Raw genomic sequence first — 10,553 nt, forward strand, 5'->3', positions numbered from 1 at the left:
ACTTCATGCTGCAATAATTCACTCTACACTCAAATCTATACTCAAATGGATTTAGCCTAGTTAGTTTTATGTTGAGATGCTTTCATACGGTTATATTTTCACTTATATATTTGTATAACATTTTCTAGGTCTGAAAGGATGTCCCCGTCAATTACCTGCGATAGGAACACTCAGTTGACTTCTCAGCTTGAAAGTAAGTCGCCTTTTTACGATGTTGTCGCCATCATATTTGTCACACTGTATTGAGGCTAGTCAATATAGGTTTTAAACCTTTTAACATGAATGTTAACGAAGGCCATGGAGAAGAGAAACCTGATTATACACTGGTTTCCGACAATGTGCAGCAATTTTGGAAAGTCTGCAGACCAAGAAGATTCACTGTCTGCTGGCCACAATCCATAGGCTGGTCCTGTCGAGCTCTTTCTATTGTGGCCTGGTCAGAAAGTATGCAGGTACTGCAGCCAATAGACTGGTCCTGTAGAGCTCTTCCTATTGTGGCCTGGTCAGAAAGTATGCAGGTACTGCAGCCAATAGACTGGTCCTGTAGAGCTCTTCCTATTGTGGCCTGGTCAGAAAGTATGCAGGTACTGCAGCCAATAGGCTGGTCCTGTCGAGCACTTTCTATTGTGGCCTGGTCAGAAAGTATGCAGGTACTGCAGCCAATAGGCTGGTCCTGTCGAGCTCTTCCTATTGTGGCCTGGTCAGAAAGTATGCAGGTACTGCAGCCAATAGGCTGGTCCTGTCGAGCTCTTTCTATTGTGGCCTGGTCAGAAAGTATGCAGGTACTGCAGGCAATAGGCTGGTCCTGTAGTGCTCTTTCTATTGTGGCCTGGTCAGAAAGTATGCAGGTACTGCAGCCAATAGGCTGGTCCTGTCGAGCTCTTTCTATTGTGGCCTGGTCAGAAAGTATGCAGGTACTGCAGCCAATAGGCTGGTCCTGTCGAGCTCTTTCTATTGTGGCCTGGTCAGAAAGTATGCAGGTACTGCAGGCAATAGGCTGGTCCTGTAGTGCTCTTTCTATTGTGGCCTGGTCAGAAAGTATGCAGGTACTACAGCCAATAGGCTGGTCCTGTCGAGCTCTTTCTATTGTGGCCTGGTCAGAAAGTATGCAGGTACTGCAGCCAATAGGCTGGTCCTGTCAAGCTCTTTCTATTGTGGCCTGGTCAGAAAGTATGCAGGTACTGCAGGCAATAGGCTGGTCCTGTAGTGCTCTTTCTATTGTGGCCTGGTCAGAAAGTATGCAGGTACTGCAGCCAATAGGCTGGTCCTGTCGAGCTCTTTCTATTGTGGCCTGGTCAGAAAGTATGCAGGTACTGCAGCCAATAGGCTGGTCCTGTCGAGCTCTTTCTATTGTGGCCTGGTCAGAAAGTATGCAGGTACTGCAGGCAATAGGCTGGTCCTGTAGTGCTCTTTCTATTGTGGCCTGGTCAGAAAGTATGCAGGTACTACAGCCAATAGGCTGGTCCTGTCGAGCTCTTTCTATTGTGGCCTGGTCAGAAAGTATGCAGGTACTGCAGGCAATAGGCTGGTCCTGTAGTGCTCTTTCTATTGTGGCCTGGTCAGAAAGTATGCAGGTACTGCAGGCAATAGGCTGGTCCTGTAGTGCTCTTTCTATTGTGGCCTGGTCAGAAAGTATGCAGGTACTGCAGCCAATAGGCTGGTCCTGTCGAGCTCTTTCTATTGTGGCCTGGTCAGAAAGTATGCAGGTACTGCAGGCAGTTCAGTGTTGTTGACCACTGCATCACACGCTGGCATATCACTGCTGTTATCTAAGTCTCATTCTCCCAGGTGCTTTGAACAATATGAAAGATTTATATCAAAATTCAAGATTTTTCTTAAAATTGTTCTTCAGATGGACAAACCATTGCTATACAGCTCTCCAGGAAAAATCAAGCGACAATCAAGCAACATGGAAGGAACAAGTCACCCCAATTCCCCCCAAGACTGGAGTAAGAGGATTTTCTCCAGCAAGAACATTCAGTCTGGTCCCAGGTGTCATCCAGTCCCAGGTGAACATCCAGTCTGTCCCCCAAGCTGTTGGGACCAGTCTGCTCTGGGCAAAGCAGCATGCAGTGATGCTGAACAACATCTGCCTTAACGCAGCGGAGGAGAGGCACCTTATACAGGCAGACCTACAAAATTGCCTTTTTTTTGCCAGAGAGAGCTGGGGCTTTTTGAAGAGGCCCTTGTTCCTCTTGGGCAGTGTAAGGCCGAAGCCAAAATGCTTTCACCTGGGTGCCTATGTGCTGCTCCCAAAGAAAATGCAGAACATATTAAAGCTCCCGTAGGCGTTGCGCCCGAGTGACGCAGTGATCGATAGTCTCAGAGTTGAACCATTTCCAGCCGTGTACCCAATGCTCCACATGGCATGGTCTTGTCCTTTGGTAGATTTGTAGTGCCAACTATTTCAGCATGTCGCTTGCGTCAGCTGCATGTTTTCTAGTCTTACGCTTCGAACACACCGACTGCGTGATTGCATCACTGCTGCATAACATTTTGCGCAGCTAGGAAACTATACTGATGCAGGTATCTTTTGCAGCTGGTCAGATGCGGTTGGACACATGGAGGAGAGAATCATTTTCGCAGTATCCTCAAAACCGTGTCCTTTTGACACAACTGCTGACAGCTACAGGGACATAAACACAAAAAGTGCTGCTTGAAGACAAGTGTCCACGATAGTATGATTACCAGGTCAGTTTAGTAGTGAGCTTGTGCTAGATGTGGCTAGTTAACATTAGCTAGCTAGCTAACCTAGTGTGTGTGTGTGTGTGGTGTGTGGTGTGTGTGTGAAATAAATAGTCATATAAATGATAACCAAATAATCATGTTTTTAAAGAGTGTATGTCAGATAAATAGAAATGGTAGATATTTGATAATTTGGTCAGATAACCGTGTCTGTGTAGGTGACATGTTCATGATAGCTATCTATCTAATAACTATAGTTATGCTAGGTGATGGTTTGTCTTATCATGTTCATGTCTATGTAGAAGAAGACTGTAGGAGGAAGTGGAGAGGACTCAGGGACAGGTATCAGAGAGAGAGACGGGCAGAGAAAGAGAAGAAGAGGTCTGGGTCAGCAGCTTCAGGCCAGCAGCCTTGGCTCTTCTGTCACATTCTTTCTTTTCTGGATCCATTTATTGTGCCTATGGCAACGAGTGACAATTTTACAACCAGACCATCTACTACGTCATCCACAAGTGTTGTCCCCACCGGTGCATCAAGACACTCAATGTCATCTACAAGTGCGACCATCGCCTCCACCGGTGCAGCGAGACCCTCTACAACATATACATCATCCACAAGTATGACCACCACCAGTGCAGCCATGGAAGACGATAAAATGGAGGAAGCACCTCTGGATCTAGGACCACCTGAGATTATTATGAACCTCATGGAAGCCAGTCAGCCAGGAGCTGCCAGAGCCGTCAGTCAGCCAGGAGCTGCCAGAATCGCCCTTCACTCCAGAGCTACCGGAGTCTCCCGTCCATTCGGGAACCGGGGCTAGGGTCCCCAGTCTGAGGTCGGCGGCGAGGGTCGCCGTTTAAGTGGCCACGGAGGCAGATAAAGAGGCGGAGAAAAACTATGGTGAAGTGGGGTCCACATCCCGCGCCAGAGCCGCCACCGCAGACAGAATTTTGGAGGGAAATTATATTATAGGCTTTCACAATTAATTTGTGGATGTCATCGAGTAAATAATATACTTGGCAAATAAATTAATAAAAAATGTAAAGAAAGTATACAATTAAACTGTTTTTATTATGTAATCCCAGATTTTTTTTACTGGATATGTGTGCAACAAAAATTCAACATTCACATTTTGCTACTTTCTATCAAGTCTACGCATACAATGTGATGCATACATTCAATATATCGAACGTATGCACCACACAGAACGCACTGCAACGCAATGTTGCAAGGCAAATGCAGCGTTCCTTTGGAAATGAATGTACTTCTGGTGTATCAAAACACAATGACAGTCGGTGTGTTCGAAGCATTAGAAATTCAACCATTTGCAACCTTAGTTTACACTGTGGTTTACGTGGTCTGGTGTGAATTTCATCAGGTGTGGGTTTTATACATTTCAGTAGAAAAGGGCAGTTCCATGACACAGAATTTATGTCTATGCTCACATGGGCGTGGCCACTGACTATGGATTTTCATATAAAGATTAACTACTCTCATTTAGAAGGTTAACATCACATTACATCTTTTCACAATCACATACATTTCACAATATTTAGATGTAAACCTGACAGCTGGGAAATGTACACTTTAAGAGATACAATTGTGTGTTTCCTGTCCCTCATGAGATCACCAAATGAAACGCACTTGTCATAACTGTCCCTTAAGTGTCCATGGACAATTCCCACATTCTCAAAAGTGGAAATATTGTTTAATTCTTCAATTTCGGGGATTTAGGACTTTGGCCAAGAGAGGTTCTTTGTTCTCTTCGACTCTCTCAAAACTGCATGGCAGTTTCTACCAGGTATTTCTGACCTGTTGTAAAGTCATAAAACTGTGGAGCGAGAGAGGGGGAGGGGCTATGCTCCTCCCACCAGGGCACATCATGACAGGGTCATAGCATTCACCTGGTCAGTCTACTGAATCTAATGGGAAGAACAGGGCTCCCTACCTCTTCCCCTTGGCTAGCTATCAGAGGGTTATGACTTCAAATTCATGAAGTCGTGGTTGGATGGGCTATTTACAGATGGGCTATGTACAGCTGCAGCGATCGGTAAGCTCCACAGATAGCTGATGCTTAAAGTTAGTGAGGAAGATATGTCTCCAACTTCAGCGATTTTTGCAATTCGTTCCAGTCATTGGCAGCAGAGAACTGGAAGGAAAGGCAGCCAAAGCAGGTGTTGGCTTTAGGGATGACCAGTGTAATATACCTGCTGGAGCGCGTGCTACGCGTGGGTGTTGTTATGATGACCAGTGAGCTGAGATAAGGCAGAGCTTTACCTAGCAGAGACATATAGATGACCTGGAGCCAGAGGTGTGGACTCGAGTCACATGACTTGGACTCGAGTCACAAATATGATGACTTGCAACTCGACTTTGACTTGAACACCAATGACTCGTGACTTGACTTGGACTTGAGCCTTATGACTCGACCTAATTTGATACCCTCCCCAAGCCCAAATATTAAAAATTATTCTATTAAAAAAAGTGTGCAGTGCATCAACTCTTCATTTAACAGATTACACTTTGAATCGGACAGCAGCCAATCAAATTGTGCCAGCTGAGAAAAAGTTGCACGTGGCAGTGCAGAGGAATGTCGGCGGGTGAATTCAGATGGAGCCCTTGGAAAGATGATCCCCAAAATTATTATTTTTGGATATGAAGACACGCTGTATCAACAAAAAACGGATTTCAACTTGCAAAACATGTGGGAAGAGGCACAACAATTTCCAACTTTGTTCAACATTTGAAGCTGCACAAAGAACGGTAAGTCGTGGCTAATATAGCCGACAGCTATATATTTTATTACTTTACAAGTGTATCATGTAGGCTAACGTAATGTTGCCTACCTACCCTACCTACCCTAGGTGAGGGTAGGCAACAACATCTCCTCCCCGCTGATCCTCAACACGGGGGCCCCACAAGGGTGCGTTCTGAGCCCTCTCCTGTACTCCCTGTTCACCCACGACTGCGTGGCCACGCACGCCTCCAACTCAATCATCAAGTTTGCGGACGACACAACAGTGGTAGGCTTGATTACCAACAACGACGAGACGGCCTACAGGGAGGAGGTGAGGGCCCTCGGAGTGTGGTGTCAGGAAAATAACCTCACACTCAACGTCAACAAAACTAAGGAGATGATTGTGGACTTCAGGAAACAGCAGAGGGAACACCCCCCTATCCACATCGATGGAACAGTAGTGGAGAGGGTAGCAAGTTTTAAGTTCCTCGGCATACACATCACAGACAAACTGAATTGGTCCACTCACACTGACAGCGTCGTGAAGAAGGCGCAGCAGCGCCTCTTCAACCTCAGGAGGCTGAAGAAATTCGGCTTGTCACCAAAAGCACTCACGAACTTCTACAGATGCACAATCGAGAGCATCCTGGCGGGCTGTATCACCGCCTGGTACGGCAACTGCTCCGCCCTCAACCGTAAGGCTCTCCAGAGGGTAGTGAGGTCTGCACAACGCATCACCGGGGGCAAACTACCTGCCCTCCAGGACACCTACACCACCCGATGTTACAGGAAGGCCATAAAGATCATCAAGGACATCAACCACCCGAACCACTGCCTGTTCACCCCGCTATCATCCAGAAGGCGAGGTCAGTACAGGTGCATCAAAGCTGGGACTGAGAGACTGAAAAACAGCTTCTATCTCAAGGCTATCAGACTGTTAAACAGCCACCATTGAGTGGCTGCTGCCAACACACTGTCATTGACACTGACCCAACTCCAGCCACTTTAATAATGGGAATTGATGGGAAATGATGTAAATATATCACTAGCCACTTTAAACAATGCTACCTTATATAATGTTACTTACCCTACATTATTCATCTCATATGCATACGTATATACTGTACTCTACATCATCGACTGCATCCTTATGTAATACATGTATCACTAGCCACTTTAACTATGCCACTTTGTTTACTTTGTCTACATACTCATCTCATATGTATATACTCTACTCGATACCATCTACTGTATGCTGCTCTGTACCATCACTCACTCATATATCCTTATGTACATATTCTTTATCCCCTAACACTGTGTATAAGACAGTAGTTTTAGAATTGTTAGTTAGATTACTTGTTGGTTATCACTGCATTGTCGGAACTAGAAGCACAAGCATTTCGCTACACTCGCATTAACATCTGCTAACCATGTGTATGTGACAAATAAAATTTGATTTGATTTGATTTGATTTGAATGTTAAATCAATATGAGCCTCCACACAGTCAGTCAGTGCGGGAACGTGATCATTGCACCGAAGATTGAGCTGCAACTGGCTAGGCCTGATGTTACTGCTGTTCCTATAACCATTGACATACGTTAGCCTACTGTAACCACACAGAGAGAGAGTGTGTGTTAAGGTTGGACGATTGTGTACAAGCCCACATCGCCCGATTGCGCCCCATAGCGATCCTCGATAGTTGATCACTATTGAGGGGGGGGGGGTCTTTCTCATGGGTACCCATGTATTTCCATGGAAATATAACATTTATTTGGAAAGTAATATGTATATAGATATTTTTAAAAGCATTCATGATTTGCATAAATGTAATATACTAACTAATACTCTTGTTAAAAATATGAAATGGTATTACATTTGGTGAAGAGCACATTATGACTTGCTTAGGACTCGAAACTCAAAGTTTAGGACTTGAAACTTGACTTAACACTTGACGGTCTTGACTTGAGACTTGACTCGGACTTGCCTGTCTTGACTTGAGACTTGACTTGGGACTTGAGTGCTAAAACTTGAGACTTACTTGTGACTTGTAAAACAATGACTTGGTCCCACCTCAGCCTGGAGCCAGTGGGTCTGGCGACGAATATGTAGCGAGGGCCAGCCAACGAGAGCATACAGGTCGCAGTAGTGGGTGGTATAAGGGGCTTAGGTAACAAAACGGATGGCACTGTGATAGACTGCATCCAGTTTGATGAGTAGAGTGTTGGAGGCTATTTTGTAAATTAAATCGCCGAAGTAGAGGATCGGAACAATCAGTATTACGAGGGTATGTTTGGCAGCGTGAGTGAAGGAGGCTTTGTTGCAAAATAGGAAGCCGATTCTAGATTCATTTTGGATTGGAGATGTTAAATATAAGTCTGGAAGGAGAGTTTACAGTCGAGCCAGACACCTAGGTATTTGTAGTTGTCCACATATTCTAAGTCAGAACTGTCCAGAGTAATGATGCTGGTCGGGTAGGCGGGTGCGGGCAGCGATCGGTTGAAGAGCATGCATTTAGTTTAACTAGCGTTTAACCTGTTGCGACGAGCAATCCCATATCCGGGATCGTAATTATATCCTCAAGCTCATTACCATAACGCAACGTTAACTATTCATGAAAATCGCAAATGAAATGAAATAAATATATTGGCTCTCAAGCTTAGCCTTTTGTTAACAACACTGTCATCTCAGATTTTCAAAATGTGCTTTTCAACCATAGCAAAACAAGCATTTGTGTAAGAGTATTGATAGCTAGCATAGCATTAAGCCTAGCATTCAGCAGGCAACATTTTCACAAAAACAAGAAAAGCATTCAAATAAAATCATTTACCTTTGAAGAACTTCAGATGTTTTCAATGAGGAGACTCTCAGTTAGATAGCAAATGTTCAGTTTTTCCAAAAATATTATTTGTGTAGGAGAAATCGCTCCGTTTTGTTCATCACGTTTGGCTGAGAAAACCCCCCGAAAATTCAGTCATCAAAACGCCAAACTTTTTTCCAAATTAACTCCATAATATCGACAGAAACATGGCAAACGTTGTTTAGAATCAATCTACAAGGTGTTTTTCACATATCTATTCGATGATAAGTCATTCGTGGCAGTTTTGTTTCTCCTCTGAATCACATGGGAAAATACATGCAGCTGGAGATTACGCACCAATTTCAACCTGGTAAATGTAGTCTCTTATGGTCAATTTTCCAATGATATGCCTACAAATACGTCACAATGCTGCAGACACCTTGGGGAAACGACAGAAAGTGTAGGCTCATTCCTGGCGCATTCACAGCCATATAAGGAGACATTGGAACACAGCGCCTCAAAAATCTGTCTCACTTCCTGTTTGAAGTTTCATCTTGGTTTCGCCTGTAGCATTAGTTCTATGGCACTCACAGACAATATCTTTGCAGTTTTGGAAACGTCAGAGTGTTTTCTTTCCAAAGCTGTCAATTATATGCATAGTCGAGCATCTTTTCGTGACAAAATATCTTGTTTAAAATGGGAACGTTTTTTTATCCATAAATTAAAAGAGCGCCCCCGATATCCAAGAAGTTAAGAGCAGTTGGAGGCCACGGAAGGAGTGTTGTATGGCATTGAAGCTTGTTTGGAGGTTTGTTAACCTCTTGCCTCTACTTGGGACGCTTGCGTCCCAACTAGAGCTCTGGAAATGCAAATGCGCTACGCTAAATGCTAATAGTATTAGTTAAAACTCAAAAGTTCATTAAAATACACATGCAGGGTATCAAATTAAAGCTACACTCGTTGTGAATCCAGGCAACAAGTCAGATTTTTAAAATGCTTTTCGGCGACAGCATGAGAAGCTATTATCTGATAGCATGCACCAATACACTACAACACAAAAGCACAGCAGGGGACATAAACAAAATAATTAGCATTTCGGCGTTACACAAACCGCACAATAAAATAGAAAACAGTCATTACCTTTCACCATCTTCTTTGTTGGCACTCCTAGATGTCCCATAAACACTATTGGGTCTTTATTTCGATTAAATCGGGCCATATAAAGCCAAGATATCGTTATATGTAGACTGTGTGATAAACGAAAAAAACAGCGATTTCACAACGTAACGTCATTTTTTAAAATTCAAAAAGTAGACGATAAACTTTCACAAAACACTTCGAAATACGTTTGTAATGCTACTTTAGGTATTAGTAAACGTTAATAAGCGATAAAAATCATCCATAGGCGATGTAAAAATCATTAGCTGTCGTCTTGGAAAAAATTTCACAAGAGAGCTCTTCCGGAATGATCTGGGCAGAGACCGGAGGTAAGTGGTGCCCCTGTTTCGGTTCAACCAAGAATCAAAGAGGATTCAATTCACAAGACTCTAGACAACATGGGGATGCTGTGGGAGTTGAATGCTCGGTCTTATCTAATTCGGCTCACTGTTAACAATTGCTGGAAGTGGCGCAAGGATATTTATTTCCATTTTCTGTGATCAGGTTTTCCTGCGCTTTCCGATGTAACGCACGTTATGTAATAGCCACAGTCGTGATTTAACCAGTTTTAAAAACGTCCGAGGGTTTCCTATCCACACATTCTAACCATATGAACGTACTATATTCCTGGCATGAGTAGCAGGGCACTGAAATGTTGCGCGATTTTTAACAAAATGTTCAAAAAAGTAGAGGGTAGGAGCAACTAGTTAACAGTGTCCAAAGAAGGGCCAGATGTGTAGAGAATGATGTTGTCTGCGTAGGGGTGGATCAAGGAATCACCCGCAGCAAGAGGGACATCGTTGATATATACAGAGAAAAGAGTCGGCCTGAGAATTGAACCCTGTGGCACCACCATAGAGACTGTCAGAGGTCCGGACAACAGGCCCTCCGATTTGACACACTGAACTCTATCTGAGAAGTAGTTGGTAAACCAGGCGAGGCAGTCATTTGAGAAGCCAATGCTGTTGAGTCTGCCGATAAGAATACTGTGATTGACAGAGTTGAAGGCCTTGGCCAGGTCGATGAAGACGGCTGCACAGTACTGTCTTTTATCGATGGCGATTATGATATCGTTTAGTACCTTGAGCGTGGCTGAGGTGCACCCGTGACCAGCTCGGAGACCGGATTGCACAGTGGAGAAGGTACGTTTTGGATTTGAAATGGTCATTGATCTG

The sequence above is a fragment of the Oncorhynchus nerka genome, linkage group LG25 (genome assembly GCF_034236695.1).
Source record: "Oncorhynchus nerka isolate Pitt River linkage group LG25, Oner_Uvic_2.0, whole genome shotgun sequence".
NCBI classification, from domain to species: domain Eukaryota; kingdom Metazoa; phylum Chordata; class Actinopteri; order Salmoniformes; family Salmonidae; genus Oncorhynchus; species Oncorhynchus nerka.